At 41.5% G+C, this 15,345-nt stretch overlaps 1 pseudogene; it reads left to right on the top strand.

Moving 5' to 3' along the window:
- Window positions 1-246: 246 nt before the first annotated feature.
- On the top strand, window positions 247-11,106 carry LOC127566312 (large subunit ribosomal RNA; annotated as a pseudogene).
- Window positions 11,107-15,345: the final 4,239 nt, after the last annotated feature.

Genomic DNA, 15,345 nt, shown 5'->3' with positions numbered 1-15,345 from the left:
GATTAATAAATGAAAAATACTAAAAACTCCTGTTGCATGAGAAATTTGAAGAATTATATGTTCTTTTATTCATTTCAAATAATATTGAGGATGTCTAGCATAAAATATATTATTATTTATAAACTAGAAATTGCCTCTTATTAACGAGATATGGTTGAAAGATAATTTGTGTGAATATTATGACCTTCCAAGAAAAAATAGTAATATTTCAAAATAGGCAGAGAATTGTCTATAAGTGTAATTAAACAACCTCAACTCATATGGGACTACCCCTGAATTTAAGCATATTAATTAGGGAGGAAAAGAAACTAACAAGGATTTCTTAGTACGGCGAGCGAAAAGAAATCAGTTCAGCACTAAGTCACTTTGTCTATATGGCAAATGTGAGATGCAGTGTATGGAACGTCAATATTCTAGTATGAGAAATTTAACGATTTAAGTCCTTCTTAAATGAGCCATTTACCCATAGAGGGTGCCAGGCCCGTATAACGTTAATGATTATTAGATGATGTTTCCAAAGAGTCGTGTTGCTTGATAGTGCAGCACTAAGTGGGTGGTAAACTCCATCTAAAACTAAATATAACCATGAGACCGATAGTAAAACAAGTACCGTGAGGGAAAGTTGAAAAGAACTCTGAATAGAGAGTTAAATAGTACGTGAAACTGCTTAGAGGTTAAGCCCGATGAACCTGAATATCCGTTATGGAAAATTCATCATTAGAATTGTAATATTTAATCAATATTATAACGATAGTGTGCATTTTTTCCATATAAGGACATTGTAATCTATTAGCATGTATGGAATTTATCAAACAATTTGATAAGAGTTTATTTAAATTAGAGTGCTTGCATTTTAACATAAAATAAATTTCAAAAATTTGATAAAGTGCTGATAGATTATATGAGTACAGTGCGTTAATTTTTCGGAAATTATATAATGGCATGATTATCATTGATTTTTATGTTTATTATAAGCACTTGTATGATTAACAATGCGAAAGATTCAGGATACCTTCGGGACCCGTCTTGAAACACGGACCAAGGAGTCTAACATATGTGCAAGTTATTGGGATATAAACCTAATAGCGTAATTAACTTGACTATTATTGGGATTAGTTTTTTAACTATTTATAGTTGATTAACGCAATCCCGGGGCGTTCTATATAGTTATGTATAATAATATTTATATTATTTATGCCTCTAACTGGAACGTACCTTGAGCATATATGCTGTGACCCGAAAGATGGTGAACTATACTTGATCAGGTTGAAGTCAGGGGAAACCCTGATGGAAGACCGAAACAGTTCTGACGTGCAAATCGATTGTCAGAATTGAGTATAGGGGCGAAAGACCAATCGAACCATCTAGTAGCTGGTTCCTTCCGAAGTTTCCCTCAGGATAGCTGGTGCATTTAACTGTTGTATAAAATAATCTTATCTGGTAAAGCGAATGATTAGAGGCCTTAGGGTCGAAACGATCTTAACCTATTCTCAAACTTTAAATGGGTAAGAACCTTAACTTTCTTGATATGAAGTTTTAAGGTTATGATATAATGTGCCCAGTGGGCCACTTTTGGTAAGCAGAACTGGCGCTGTGGGATGAAACCAAACGTAATGTTACGGTGCCCAAATTAACAACTCATTCAGAAACCATGAAAGGCGTTGGTTGCTTAAAACAGCAGGACGGTGATCATGGAAGTCGAAATCCGCTAAGGAGTGTGTAACAACTCACCTGCCGAAGCAACTAGCCCTTAAAATGGATGGCGCTTAAGTTGTATACCTATACATTACCGCTAAAGTAGATGATTTATATTACTTGTAATATAAATTTTGAAACTTTAGTGAGTAGGAAGGTTACAATGGTGTGCTTAGAAGTGTTTGGCGTAAGCCTGCATGGAGCCGTCATTGGTACAGATCTTGGTGGTAGTAGCAAATAATCGAATGAGACCTTGGAGGACTGAAGTGGAGAAGGGTTTCGTGTGAACAGTGGTTGATCACGAGTTAGTCGTCCTAAGTTCAAGGCGAAAGCCGAAAATTTTTCAAGTAAAAAAAAGTAACTAAAATTTATATATTTTGTCATAATTAAAAAACTTGAATAATTTTGAACGAAAGGGAATACGGTTCCAATTCCGTAACCTGTTGAGTATCCGTTTGTTATTAAATATGGGCCTCGTGCTCATCCTGGCAACAGGAACGACCATAAAGAAGCCGTCGAGAGATATCGGAAGAGTTTTCTTTTCTGTTTTATAGCCGTACTACCATGGAAGTCTTTCGCAGAGAGATATGGTAGATGGGCTAGAAGAGCATGACATATATACTGTTGTGTCGATATTTTCTCCTCGGACCTTGAAAATTTATGGTGGGGACACGCAAACTTCTCAAACAGGCCGTACCAATATCCGCAGCTGGTCTCCAAGGTGAAGAGTCTCTAGTCGATAGAATAATGTAGGTAAGGGAAGTCGCAAATTAGATCCGTAACTTCGGGATAAGGATGGCTCTGAAGATTGAGATAGTCGGGCTTGATTGGGAAACAATAACATGGTTTATGTGCTCGTTCTGGTAAATAGAGTTCTATCATTTATGGTAGTTTCTTGTTCCCCCGATAGTTTAGTACGTAGCCAATTGTGGAACTTTCTTGCTAAAATTTTTAAGAATACTAGTTGGGCAACCAGCTAGTTCTTTTAAATTATAACGATTATCAATTAAAACAATCAATTCAGAACTGGCACGGACTTGGGGAATCCGACTGTCTAATTAAAACAAAGCATTGTGATGGCCCTAGCGGGTGTTGACACAATGTGATTTCTGCCCAGTGCTCTGAATGTCAAAGTGAAGAAATTCAAGTAAGCGCGGGTCAACGGCGGGAGTAACTATGACTCTCTTAAGGTGTGTCAGTAAGCATTCTTCCATGCCCCCACAACAAGTGGGGTCTCGGTGTCCTCAGTTCGAAGGACAGCTCCAATGCGCGCATACAGAGGCTAACGAACATAAAATGGCCCCACCTCGAGCAATCCGAGACGGCCAGTTCGTTCCTTAGTGCGGAAATTCGGAGGGCCCGAGATAGGTGCAAGGCATCGGGAGACGCGGCTCTGGATACACGCCTTTTGATCGATTCGTACTGGGCGATAGGTTGCACTCCTCTGTTGATGGTAGCGGTCTCCGTGAAGCAGGGCGTTATGCTCCGCAACACGGGTGGGTTGTCGCACCCACGCGTTTGTTAACTGGAAAAGCTTATTTGAATGGGGATCAAACTGCGGATAAATGCCCTACCCACGCGGTCTCGTACCACGAGGGGAAGGCACGAATTGGAGAGGCAGTGTCGTGCAGGATGTGATGCTCCCGAATCACTAAACCACATTCTGCAGAAGTGGTCATCGTACGCATGGGAGGCGGGTGGCTAGACACAACAGTGTAGCTAATTATCTCAAGCGGGGACTTGAGACGAGAGGCTACTCTGTCATTGCTGAACCAAGTCTGCAGGGAGAGAACAGGATATATAAGCCGGACCTGGTGGGTTTCCGACCAGATCACACTATAGTGATCGACGCTCAGGTTGTGACTGACGGACTTGATCTTGACCAAGCTCATCAGAGTAAGGTTGAGATCTACGACAGACAGGACGTACGAACGGCTCTGGTTCGGGATTATCGGGCACATGAGGACATTAAAATCGTTTCTGCTACGCTAAACTGGAGGGGCATCTGGAGCTATCGGTCGGTAAAACGACTGAGAGCACTGGGAGTCCTTAACGCTGGTGATAGCAATATTATCAGTACCAGGGTGGTAGATGGCGGAGTCTGCGGCTTTAAGACGTTCATGTTCCATACTGGATATCGCCAAGGAGTGGGTTAGCACCGAGGTTTACTTTCCTCATTGAAAGTCAACTACACTGGCCAACATCTATTGTGTACAAAGTAAAGGGAAAACAGTCATATGACGTGCCATTCATATATGGCATTGTTGTGTGGGCAAATTCATTTCCTACAAAATAAAAATAGCCAAATGCCTCGTCATCTAATTAGTGACGCGCATGAATGGATTAACGAGATTCCTACTGTCCCTATCTACTCGTTGCGAACGAACTTCCGAAGTGAGCAGACGTGCGTCCCGTGCGCTCCGTACGAAAATCGCGTAACACGATAAAAACAGTGCCGACAAAGACGGAATTTAGTGTGTCCCGTGCGGGAACCTAAACGCAATAATTTGGATAGAAAATAGTGACAGTGACACTTAGATTTTCCGAGAAATTTAATTTCTTTTGTGGAAAATTAATACCACGTGCGTGAAAAAAAAGTTCTAGTTCTAGTTCTAGTTCTAGTTCTAGTTCTAGTTCTAGTTCTAGTTCTCTCCTAGTTCTTTCAGTGAATAGCAATAAAAGAAGAAGAAGAAAATAAGAAAGTTGAGAAAAGCACACAGTTTTTGTCACGGACAAAAGCTTGTTAATTTGGACCTTACACTGAGTACACTGCTTGCCACAAGTGTACTGGTTGCACTGCTTGGGTTTTACTGCTTGCAGTATTTCTTCTGCGGTTGTTGTGATGAACAATAAAAAATGCGCGGAATGTCGAGTGTGTGTAGCGAGTCTGAAATGTCCATTTCAGAGGATCGCCCAAAAGTGAAAGAGAAAAGGAGCAGACGGGCGCGGAATAGGGCTGTATCGTCGCCCATCTTGGTTGCGAGCGACGATGCCTCCTCTGCCAAGCGGCTGGCTGTCTCCTTCATTGGAGCCAACGCCGATGGAGCAGCCGTCAACGATGTCGCCACTGGATCCGCCGCTGGAGCCGCCGCTGGAACCGCTGCTGGAACCGCCGCTGGAGTCGCCGATGGAGTTGCTGCTGCTACTGCCGCCCCTGCACCCGCTACGGTGGAGGCTATCGCCCGAATGAGCGGGCCTGCCTGTCCAGCTCCTGCTGGTAATTTTGTTGCTGCCAGTGTGGTGAAGGAAGGGTCTGATGCCGTATTGGCTCAGCTGGCGGGTGTAGACCAGACGGTGAGGTCCGCTGTGCTGCGCGCTGGAATGGCGCCGGAAGCGGCCATCGCCGTTTTGGAGGCAACTGCCCGGCTTGGCGAGCTGGTGACCGCGCTAGTTGTGCGAAACGCCGTTTTGGAGACGAAGGTTGCGTTGTGCCAACCAGCTGCTGCGCCCTTTACGGCCCCAAGTACGAGTGGTGCTGGCACCAGAGCTGTCTCCGGCGTTGCCCCGATTGCCGCACCTCGAAATGCTCCTGCAGCCAAGAAGCCCGTGGAAACGTGGTCGGCTGTGGTGACGAGCAAGGACCCGACAGTGTCGGGCAAGGAGATTGCCGATAAGGTAATGAGCCAAGTTGCTCCAGCTCTGGGCGTTAGGGTTCACGAAATCCGTGAATTGAAGCGCGGTGGCGCCGTCATTCGTACGCCGTCAAGAAGTGAAATCAAAAAAGTGGTGGCCAACGCGAAGTTCAACGAGGTCGGTCTGGAGGTTGAGCGCAACCGTGGAGTGAGGTCGAAAGTCACCGTGTTCGACGTGGACACAGCGATTCTACCGGAAGTCTTCATGGACGAGCTCTATGAGAACCACTTCAAGGAGGAGTTCTCGCCGTCGGCCTTCAAGAAGATGGTGCATATGGCGTCGAAGCCGTGGTCGGTCACTGACGGTGTCAGAATCAATCTGACACTAGAATGTGACGAAAAGGCGCAAGCGGTGCTTGATAAGACCGGACGGGTCTACATCAAGTGGTTTTCCTTCCGCTGTAGGTCGCTCGTCCGAACATACGCGTGTCATCGCTGTGTGGGATTCGACCACAAGGTTTCACAATGCCGATTGAAAAACGAAGTATGCCGCCAATGCGGGCAGACCGGCCATGTAGCGTTGAAATGTGCTAGCCCGGTGGACTGCCGAAACTGCCGTTTCAAGGGGCTTCCCTCCGGGCATTACATGCTGTCGGAGACGTGCCCAATATATGGTGCGGTCTTAGAAAGGGTGCAAGCTAGACATTAAAATGTTTAGCTTCATCCAAGCTAATTGTGGTCGAGGTCGAGCCGCTACCGTTGAGTTTGCAACTCGGGTGCGAGACTCCCGCCACATGTTCGCTTTGGTGCAGGAACCATACGTCGACAAAAGACACGGCATTACGGGCATTCCAGCCGGGATGCGGGTGTGTTTGCTGATCGGCGTTTGAAGGCTGCCATCTTTTTGGACGACCCGGATGCCATCTGTATGCCTATTGAGTCGCTCATCACGGACTTTGGCGTATGCGTGAGTGTCACTGGAAGATTTGGCTCAATCTTCCTGAGCTCCGTGTACTGCCAATACAACACTGATTTGGAACCGTACCTTGCGTATCTAGATGCCGTGCTACTACTGGCTGGTAGCAATCCGGTTATCTGTGGCTTGGATGCGAATGCAGTGTCCCCCTTGTGGTTCAGCAAATCGCTCGAGCGTGCTCGTGGCGACTTGAACCGCCGAAGGGGTGAGCTGCTGACCGAATGGATTCTAGAATCCCGAGCCGGCGTGCTAAATGAGGTCAGTAGTTTGTATACGTTCGATAATCACCGCGGACAGAGTGATATCGACGTCACGATTGCCAACGAAGCAGCGCTTATGTGGGCCGCATATGACTGGAGAGTGGACGAGTGGGACCTCAGTGACCACAACACGATTTGTGTTGAGGTGACGCGAGACCCCAGAGACACAGTTGAGAGCGATGCTCCTGTTCCGTCCTGGAACTTCTCCAATGCACGTTGGCAGTCGTTCCGTGGTGAGCTTGTATGCAAGCTTGAGGAATTCCCGCAGGACTACACGGAGATGTCCATTGATGACCAGGTGTCTGCAACGCGTGCACTGGTGCACAGTGTATGCGACCATGTATTTGGACGCAGGCAGCCGAGAGCCGTTCGGAAAGTGGTCTGGTGGAATGCCAACCTCAGTACGAAGCGCCGAGAGGTCAGGAGACTGAGGCGGCGGCTACAGAATGCTCGTCGTCGTGGCAGCGATGAAGCAGGGCGACTTGCTACCGACCTGCGGATCTCCGTGGGTCAGTACAAGAAGCTTATTCTGTCGGCAAAGGAGGACAACTGGCGTCGCTTCGTTGGAGATAATCGGGATGACCCCTGGGGGCATGTCTACAGGATTTGCCGACGTCACAAACGGAATTCCGAGCTGGGCTGCCTTCGGGTAAATGGCGAGCCAGTCGTAACATGGCACGACTGTGCGAAAGTGCTCCTCCGTAACTTTTTCCCCGTTGCGGAGTCGAATGCACCGATTGCCATCCCAGATGTGCTTCCGCCCACACTCGACGAGTACGAAGTGAGTGCTTGTGTCGCCAGGCTACGGAGCAGACGCTCGCCTGGCATGGACGGCATCACTGGAGTGATCTGTAAAGAGGTTTGGCGTGCTATTCCGCAGCATCTTACAGCGTTGTATTCCCGCTGTTTAGCCGAAGGACATTTCCCTTCTGAGTGGAAACGCCCGCGCGTTGTGCCACTTCTCAAGGGGCCCGATAAGGACAGGAGCGATCCTGGCTCTTATCGTGGTATATGTCTGCTACCAGTCTTTGGTAAGGTGCTCGAGGGTATCATGGTCAGCCGAATGAAGGACATGCTCCCAGAGGGCTGCAGATGGCAATTTGGATTTCAACCTGGACGCTGTGTGGAGGATGCCTGGAGACACGTGAAGAGTACTGTCGACGCCAGCCCGGCAAGATATGTACTCGGAATCTTCGTGGATTTCAAAGGAGCATTTGACCACGTGGAGTGGGATGCTGTGCTACGCCGGCTGATCGACTCAGGCTGCCGAGAAGCCAGCTTGTGGCGAAGCTTCTTCTCTGGCAGGAGTGCGTGCATCGTCAGCAGATACGAGGAAGCATCTGTGCTGGTGACCAGAGGTTGCCCACAGGGCTCCATCAGTGGTCCATTCATTTGGAACCTCATGATGGATGTGCTTCTTCGGCGCTTGGAGCCTTTGTGCAAACTGAGCGCGTATGCAGACGACTTGCTACTTCTCGTTGAGGGAAACTCCCGAAACGATCTGGAGTCGAAAGGAGCGGAGTACATGTCCATCGTAGGAGCTTGGGGAACAGAGGTAGGCGTGTCCGTCTCCACCAGTAAGACGGCTGTCATGTTGCTGAAAGGCCAATTATCGGCTAATAGGCATCCGGGGGTACGGTTTGCTGGAGCAAGCCTGCCCTACGTTGACAAAATACCGGTATCTGGGCATCACGGTCGGCGAGCGGTTGAATTTCAACCCGCATATCGCGTCTTTACGTGATCGGCTGAGCGGAGTCGTTGGTGTTTTGGCACGCGTACTACGGGTCGACTGGGGGATCAGTCCCCGTGCCAAGCGGACCATTTACACTGGACTCATGGTGCCTTGTGCGCTATTTGGTGCCTCAGTGTGGTATGCCACGGCGATGAGACGAGTAAGGGCCAGGATGCACCTACTGTCCTGCCAAAGGCGCATCCTTCTTGGATTCCTACCGGTGTGCCGTACAGTGTCCACTGTGGCACTGCAAGTTCTTGCTGGTGTTCCCCCGTTTGATCTGGCTGCCAAGAAATTGGCAATCAGTTTCAAACTCAAGCGCGATCACCCGCTGGAGGAGAGCGACTGGCTGTTTGGTCAAGATCTGTCGGGTCTTGATCACAAGCAGAAGATGGCGATGCTGGACGACCGTGTGCTGCAGGAGTGGCAAAGCAGATGGGATAATGGTGATGAACCCGGCCGGGTGACTCATCTTTTTATCCCGGATGCTGGGTTCGTCTTCAGCAGGCGAGACTTCGGTTTCAGCCTACGTGCTGGATTCCTGCTGACAGGCCATGGATCGCTGAATGCATTTCTACATGAGAGACGTCTAAGCGGAACGCCTGCATGTCTATGCGGTGCGGATAGCGAAGATGCGCTGCACGTTCTGTGTGTATGCCCCATATATGCAGATTTGCGTCACCTCGATGGACTTGGGATCGAATACCTGCATGGCGTCTGGAGGGTTTCTGGAGCGGTGGCGACACAGGAGAGGATGCAGCTATTGCAAACATTTGCCGATGCCGTGTTCACAAGGCGTCGGCAATTGTTGTACCAGGAGGCGACGAATGGGCCGGCAGTCCCGAGCTGAATGGCTAAAACTGCATCACCCGTGTGGTTGGCGGGTCTTAGAATTCCTCCACAGCTTATCCCTGCTTGTCGTATGAGGCGACTAAACGGATAATTTCTTTTTGGGCTGTCAGTCCCGAGCTGAATGGCTAAAACTGCATCACCCGTGTGGTTGGTGGGTCTTAGAATTCCTCCACAGCTTATCCCTGCTTGTCGTATGAGGCGACTAAACGGATAATTTCTTTTTGGGCTGTCAGTCCCGAGCTGAAAAGCTAAAACTGGCCTCACCCGTGTGGATGACGGGTCTTAGAATTTCACCACAGTGGACCTCCACTTATCGTACGAAGCGATTCTCGAGGTGCGTCACCAACGCTAACTGTTTGGAGTTAAATTGGTAGTACCCTTGTGGTACGAAACCTGACCGGAGGTCTTCTGGTACCACGGGAGCCAGGTGCCCGCGGACTTTTGTCCGTCCTGGCACGGGTTGTGGCCCTTCGGGAGCATCGTGGTGGCTGTGGTTTATATCCAAATGCGGAGAGAGCGGAGTGCTCGACGTGGAGTTGCGTAATACAACCGGTTGCCGTGAACCACAGATCGGCAGAGGTTTTAGGTGGGCCTCGCTCCCACACAGGAGGAAGTGTCCAGTCCAAACAACTGGCTCTTCAAATGTGTACCTGCGGTGAATTCCAAGGGGGCGCTGATCATGCTTAAATTGATCCCTGTGCTCGGGCACCGTGTGATAAGTCACTTGTGACAGGTGCACACGTAAAACACCGGAATTTATATGTCCCTATCTACTATCTAGCGAAACCACAGCCAAGGGAACGGGCTTGGAATAATTAGCGGGGAAAGAAGACCCTTTTGAGCTTGACTCTAATCTGGCAGTGTAAGGAGACATAAGAGGTGTAGAATAAGTGGGAGATATTAAATTTCGGTTTAGTATCGACAATGAAATACCACTACTCTTATTGTTTCCTTACTTACTTGATTAAATGGAACGTGTATCATTTCCTAGCCATTATACGGATATATTTATTATATCTTATGGTATTGGGTTTTGATGCAAGCTTCTTGATCAAAGTATCACGAGTTTGTTATATAATCGCAAACAAATTCATTAATGAGAGAGTGCATTTATGTGTTCTTAAATTAAAAATTTGGTATAACTCCAATTACTCAGGTATGATCCAATTCAAGGACATTGCCAGGTAGGGAGTTTGACTGGGGCGGTACATCTCTCAAATAATAACGGAGGTGTCCCAAGGCCAGCTCAGTGCGGACAGAAACCACACATAGAGCAAAAGGGCAAATGCTGACTTGATCTCGGTGTTCAGTACACACAGGGACAGCAAAAGCTCGGCCTATCGATCCTTTTGGTTTAAAGAGTTTTTAACAAGAGGTGTCAGAAAAGTTACCATAGGGATAACTGGCTTGTGGCGGCCAAGCGTTCATAGCGACGTCGCTTTTTGATCCTTCGATGTCGGCTCTTCCTATCATTGTGAAGCAAAATTCACCAAGCGTTGGATTGTTCACCCATGCAAGGGAACGTGAGCTGGGTTTAGACCGTCGTGAGACAGGTTAGTTTTACCCTACTAATGACAAAACGTTGTTGCGACAGCATTCCTGCGTAGTACGAGAGGAACCGCAGGTACGGACCAATGGCACAATACTTGTTCGAGCGAACAGTGGTATGACGCTACGTCCGTTGGATTATGCCTGAACGCCTCTAAGGTCGTATCCGTGCTGGACTGCAATGATAAATAAGGGGCAATTTGCATTGTATGGCTTCTAAACCATTAAAAGTTTATTATTCATTTAATAGACGACGATGGATGTGATGCCAATGTTACATATAACATAGTAAATTGGGAGGATCTTCGATCACCTGGTGCCGCGCTAGTTATATATTAAAACATTATTTAATACAATGACAAAGCCTTGAATCAATTGTAAACGACTTTTATAACAGGCAAGGTGTTGTAAGTGGTTGAGCAGCTGCCATACTGCGATCCACTGAAGCTTATCCTTTGCTTGACGATTCGATAAAATATATATGTTTAAGGCATATATAAAAAAAATATATATATATATATATATATATATAAATATGCAAAATTGTATGCATAATTATTAATTATGTGTTATACAATTACGCATATAAGAAGAAAATTTATATAATATATAAATATATTATATATATATAAATAAATAATATATCTATGTGTACAAAATATACTTGTGTATTTTAAATATGCATTTATTTAGTATGCGTTAGTTATATATATTTATTTGGTAGCAAAAGGAACGCCATTATATTAGTGGCGAAAATTAATAATATGCATAGTAAGTATATCTATGTATACAAAATACTTGCATATTTTATATATGCATTTATTTATTATGCGTTGGTTATATATATTTATTTGGTAGCAAAAGGAACGCCATTATATTAGTGGCGAAAATTAAGAATATGCATAGTATATCTATGTGTACAAAATACTTGCGTATTTTATATATGCATTTATTTATAATGCGTTGGTTATATATATTTATTTGGTAGCAAAAGGAACGTCATCATATTAGTGGCGAAAATTAAGAATATGCAAAGGTATAACTATGTGTACAAAATACTTGCGTATTTTAAATATGCATTTATTTAGTATGCGTTAGTTATTTATATTTATTTGGTAGCAAAAGGAACGCCATTATATTAGTGGCGAAAATTAATAATATGCATAGTAAGTATATCTAAGTATACAAAATACTTGCATATTTTATATATGCATTTATTTATTATGCGTTGGTTATATATATTTATTTGGTAGCAAAAGGAACGCCATTATATTAGTGGCGAAAATTAAGAATATGCATAGTATATCTATGTGTACAAAATACTTGCGTATTTTATATATGCATTTATTTATAATGCGTTGGTTATATATATTTATTTGGTAGCAAAAGGAACGTCATCATATTAGTGGCGAAAATTAAGAATATGCAAAGGTATAATATGTGTACAAAATACTTGCGTATTTTAAATATGCATTTATTTAGTATGCGTTAGTTGTATATATTTATTTGGTAGCAAAAGGAACGCCATTATATTAGTGGCGAAAATTAAGAATATGCATAGTATATCTATGTATACAAAATACTTGCATATTTTATATATGCATTTATTTATTATGCGTTGGTTATATATATATTTATTTGGTAGCAAAAGGAACGCCATTATATTAGTGGCGAAAATCAAGAATATGCATAGTATATCTATGTGTACAAAATACTTGCGTATTTTATATATGCATTTATTTATTATGCGTTGGTTATATATATTTATTTGGTAGCAAAAGGAACGCCATTATATTAGTGGCGAAAATTAAGAATATGCATAGTATATCTATGTGTACAAAATACTTGTATATTTTAAATATGCATTTATTTAGTAAGCGTTAGTTATATATATTTATTTGGTAGCCAGAAGGACGCCATCATATTAGTGGCGAAAATTAAAAATATGCATGGTATATCTATGTGTACAAAATACTTGTGTATTTTAAATATACATTTATTTGGTACGCAATTACATGAATTTGGTAGCCAGAAGGACGCCATCATATTAGTGGCGAAAATTAAAAAATATGCATGATATAAAAAAAATATATATACATTTATGTATGTATCTATATGAACAGAATACTTGCGTATTTTAAGTATGCATTTATTTCATACACAATTATGTGTTTGGTAGCAAAAGAACGCCATCATATTAGTGGCACAAATTAAGACATGAGATATGAGTTCAACTTTGACAAAAAATTTCAACATATGAAAATTGAAGAAAAAACTTTTTAAATAGCATTTTATACTGTTTATTAATATAATGAGATAAGATTTTGAATTTAACTTGAGAAAAAGATTTTTTGGACTTGGTGAATTTTTTATTGAACTGCAGCCATATGATATGAGGTTCTACCGAGAGATGAGTTTCAACTTTGACAAAAAATTTCAACATATGAAAATTGAAGAAAAAACTTTTAAATATCATTTTATACAGTTTATTAATAAAATGAGATACAATTTTGAATTTAACTTGAGAAAAAAATTTTTTGGACTTGGTGAATTTTTTATTGAATTGCAGCCATATGATATGAGGTTCTACCGAGAGATGAGTTCAACTATGACAAAAAATTTCAACATATGAAAATTGAAGAAAAAACTTTTTAAATATCATTTTATACAGTTTATTAATATAATGAGATAAGATTTTGAATTTAACTTGAGAAAAAGATTTTTTTGACTTGGTGAATTTTTTATTGAACTGCAGCCATATGATATGAGGTTCTACCGAGAGATGAGTTCAACTTTGACAAAAAATTTCAACATATGAAAATTGAAGAAAAAACTTTTTAATTATCATTTTAAACAGTTTATTAATATAATGAGATAAGATTTTGAATTTAACTTGAGAAAAAGATTTTTTGGACTTGGTGAATTTTTTATTGAACTTCAGCCATATGATATGAGGTTCTACCGAGATATGAGTTCAACATTGACAAAAAATTTCAACATATGAAAATTGAAGAAAAAACTTTTTAAATATCATTTTATACAGTTTATTAATATAATGAGATAGATTTTGAATTTAACTTGAGAAAAAAAAATTTTTTGGACTTGGTGAATTTTTTATTGAACTGCAGCCATATGATATGAGGTTCTACCGAGATATGAGTTCAACTTTGACAAAAATTTCAACATATGAAAATTGAAGAAAAAACTTTTTAATATCATTTTATACAGTTTATTAATATAATGAGATAAGATTTTGAATTTAACTTGAGAAAAAGATTTTTTGGACTTGGTGAATTTTTTATTGAACTTCAGCCATATGATATGAGGTTCTACCGAGATATGAGTTCAACATTGAAAAAAATTTCAACATATGAAAATTGAAGAAAAAACTTTTTTAAATATCATTTTATACAGTTTATTAATATAATGAGATACGATTTTGAATTTAACTTGAGAAAAAAATTTTTTGGACTTGGTGAATTTTTTATTGAACTGCAGCCATATGATATGAGGTTCTACCGAGATATGAGTTCAACTTTGACAAAAAATTTCAACATATGAAAATTGAAGAAAAAACTTTTTATATATCATTTTATATAGTTTTTTAATAAAATGAATTAAGATTTTGAATTTAACTTGAGAAAAAAAATTTTTTGGACTTGGTAAATTTTTTGGACTTGAATTTTTTATTGAACTTCAGCCATATGATATGAGGTTCTACCGAAATATGAGTTCAACTTTGACAAAAAATTTCAACATATGAAAATTGAAGAAAAAACTTTTTAAATAGCATTTTATACTGTTTATTAATATAATGAGATAAGATTTTTAATTTAACTTGAGAAAAAAACCTTTTTTTGGACTTGGTGAATTTTTTATTGAACTGCAGCCATATGATATGAGGTTCTAGTGGTACCTTAGTTAAAATTGAAAACGAGCTGGTTGTATGAAATACCGAGATATGAGTTCAACTTTGACAAAAAATTTCAACATATGAAAATTGTAGAAAAAACTTTTTATATATCATTTTATACAGTTTTTTAATAAAATGAGATAAGATTTTGAATTTAACTTGAGAAAAAAATTTTTTGGACTTGGTGAATTTTTTATTGAACTGCAGCCATATGATATAAGGTTCTACCGAGATATGAGTTCAACTTTGACAAAATTTTAAACAATGTTAAACAATAATTACGATTGTACTAGTAATTTAATACAAATTATTGATAGTTAAAAATAATGAAGTTTTGCTGTTGTATTATTAAAATAGTGCCACATAAAGATACATTAGGTGGTAGACCTTAGTAAAATGAGCGGGTTGTAGAAAACGTGTCACAAAACCTATATAGGGGTGGTGAGGTCGGGCAGGCATGTCATATGAGAAAAATTTCACAAGTGAAATATATATGACTATGTATATGGAGTGTAATGCCGGCATAAGTCATATATATAATAATATATGAAAATAATCATATAGAAGGCAATATGATTAAAAAAGTTAAAAATAATGAAGTTTTACTGTTGCATTATTAAATTAGTGCAACATAAAGATACATTAGGTGGTATACCTTAGTAAAATGAGCTGGTTGTAGAAAACGTGTCACAAAACCTATATAGGGGTGGTGATGTCGAGCAGGCATGTCATATGAGAAAAATTTCACAAGTGAAATATATATGACTATGTATATGGAGTGAGTCTTGCCGGCATAA

This window comes from Drosophila albomicans, unplaced genomic scaffold (genome assembly GCF_009650485.2).
Source record: "Drosophila albomicans strain 15112-1751.03 unplaced genomic scaffold, ASM965048v2 utg000338l_pilon, whole genome shotgun sequence".
NCBI classification, from domain to species: Eukaryota; Metazoa; Arthropoda; class Insecta; order Diptera; family Drosophilidae; genus Drosophila; species Drosophila albomicans.
This window is presented reverse-complemented; position numbering and strand designations above follow the sequence as displayed.